Genomic DNA, 2,803 nt, shown 5'->3' on the forward strand with positions numbered 1-2,803 from the left:
CACGTGTCAGCTGCTCCGCCGCCAGTGCCCAGTAATACCAGCGGCAGCTCCCCCCACCCAGCCAGCCAACATTCTTCGCGCCTGCAGACGCATCTGCCCCACCGCGCGCCGTGTTGTGCAGACATTGACCAGCAAGCGCGCCGCCGCGCCGGTCCCAGTGGTGCAGGTCGCGCCTACTATCCCCATTCAGACGCACAGCACCAGCCGACCCACGCAGCAGATGGCAAGACACGAGCGACATCCCGACACTGTCTACATGGCAAAATGGTTCTCATGACGACAGCAAATTCACCCACACTTCACAACCCGTATCCATCTCAGCACCATCAAAAGGCACACCCAAGTAACAACAATGAGAATATGGTGAATATTATATTGCATATTATCGTGACTGTTCCAAGAGGTACGCCAAACACAACACAGATCAACGATTGGATGTAAAGCAATAACTTTAAATCACTTATCTGCGAGGGCGTTCAATAGGTAACGAAGAACATTTTTTTCTAGGCCAGTTTCGTCTGAAAAAATGCGTAATTCGTTGTGGGACATCGTGGAATACTCCCGCCACAGCTCCTACAGTTTCATGAAGTTCCAATAGGTGGCGGCGCTAAACGTAGCCTTCAAAATGGCGTCCGCAACGGAGGTGCATTCCGAGCAGTGGGCTGTCATTGAGTTTCTTTTGGCGGAAAACGAGAGCATCGCAAATATTCACAGGCCCATGCAGAATATCTGGGGACACCTGGCAGTGCACAAAAGCACGGTGAGTCGTTGGCCGAGGCATCTGTCATCACCTCAACAAAGTCGCGCAAACCTGGCCAATCTCCCACACGCCGGCCGGCCGCAGACAACTGGGACTCCTGCAATATTGGGACGTGCAGACTGTCCCAGTCGAGGTGATCGACGGATCACAATCAAACACCTCCCTGCGATATTGGACATCTACCCACCCGAGAGGAGCTCACAAAACTTCATTGGAATGTTCTTCCTCAACCTCCCTACAGCCCGGATCTTGCACCTTCAGACTTCCATCTGTTTAGCCCAATGAAGGACGCTCTCCAGGGGAAGCAAAACGTGGATGATGAGCAGGTTATTGCTGAAGCAAGACGTTGGCTCCGACGTCGACAGGTCTTATTACATTCGACGCCACATGGGGCGACCTGAGCGCCGGATGGAGATGAAATAAAGACACCACAACACTCAGCTCCTGAGCGGAGAAAATCCCCGACGCAGCCGGGAATCGTTGCGGATGTCACATGACATCGGTTCCGTTATAGTTCGTTTGTTGATCCTTCCTCTCAGTTTTTTATTACAGAGGCCAACTAGCTCTCTGACCAAACACGCTGAGTTACCGTGCCGGCAAAAAAAATGTGGAACGCTTCACGATTTTGCGCAGGGGCCATACTGATCTTCTGTATATCGTTCCAATTTTGGTATATGTACCGCCGAAGCCAGTACACTAAATAACTTTGTGTAATTTCAGTATGTCATTTTCAGTAGCTTTTGTCTTTGTTTTATATCATCGTCATTAGTGTTAGTCTTACAAATTTGATTTCGTTACCTACACCAGTTGTATGTAAGAGAGCGTGCTGAAAAATAATGAGTCCGTTTTTATTTTTAACGTAAAAGCTTTTAAGGCTTTCTGAATGAAACAAACGTTACTAACATTCTACATCTTTATTCTTCCTGTCTCCATATTTATTTCTCAACATTTTCACCGTGGTGACGAACACATTTCTCCCAATGAGAGACCCATTTCTTGATACCGTCACTGTAGAATGTTTGACATTGTTGACGGAGCTATAAAATCACCCCTGCTTGCACTGCTTCTTCACTGTCAAAGGAAAGTCCTCGAAGGTGTTCTTGACGTTTTGGAAACAGATTAAAATCAGATGGGTTCAAGTCAGCACTGTATGGAGGAGTGTAACAGTGAACCCAAGGTGTCGGACTGTTGCAGACATCGTAACGCTCGTGTGTGATGTGGCATTGTCATGGTGAAGGTTAGGGTGCTCCATGCATGGACGAATTCTCCGAATTCGAAACACGATTACAGCTTGCTGGTTCTCACGCACCGACATAGTTACGTTACAAACCGCCATGTTAATTCTGAGCCCTTTAGCGGCAGAAGTTTGCAAATATGTAGACATGAAGAGCAAAGATGTAGAATGTTAAAAACCTTTGATTTATTTAAAAAGTTTTAAGAGGCTTCACGTAAAAAATTTGGAGGTATTTATTTTCAGCACGCCTTCGTAATTCTTATTTATTTACGTGGATGGCTGTATAAGGTATACTCAAAGGTCAGAGAATAAATAAAATGAAGTAAAATAGAAACTCCTCTATCTAAGAAGTTTCGAGCACTATATAAAAAGTGTATCTTTTCTTTTAAAAACATTGTTGCTTCAATAATTCGAAAAACAAAACTATGTAAGCGTTATCAGTAGAGAAAATTACTTATGCTTTGCATGCTATCAATTAAATGAAACTTGGTTTCGATAGCTAGAAGCACATACGTGATATTCAGGACATTGGAGTAAGGCAGTTTTGTGTGTATACAGGACGACTTTTCGGCGGGAACAGAAAATCAAACGATGTATGCATAATGCTAAAGGGAAAAAAAGTTATTTAGTATTTTTCAGGCAAATTAATAGACTATTATTCACAAGTACTGTCGGGGTTGTAGAAGGTGACTGCACGAAATTACACGATCCTCTGACATTAATGTAACCATCGCCTATGCTCGACGTCCACGTGCAATACCACAACCGAGTGATGTGGTGCAGTGGCTATCACATTGGACTCTCATTCG

At 45.0% G+C, this 2,803-nt stretch overlaps 1 pseudogene; it reads right to left on the bottom strand.

Moving 5' to 3' along the window:
* Window positions 1-1,361: 1,361 nt before the first annotated feature.
* Window positions 1,362-1,455, bottom strand: LOC124557491 (annotated as a pseudogene).
* Window positions 1,456-2,803: the final 1,348 nt, after the last annotated feature.

The sequence above is a fragment of the Schistocerca americana genome, chromosome X (assembly GCF_021461395.2).
Source record: "Schistocerca americana isolate TAMUIC-IGC-003095 chromosome X, iqSchAmer2.1, whole genome shotgun sequence".
In the NCBI taxonomy this organism is placed as follows: Eukaryota; Metazoa; Arthropoda; class Insecta; order Orthoptera; family Acrididae; genus Schistocerca; species Schistocerca americana.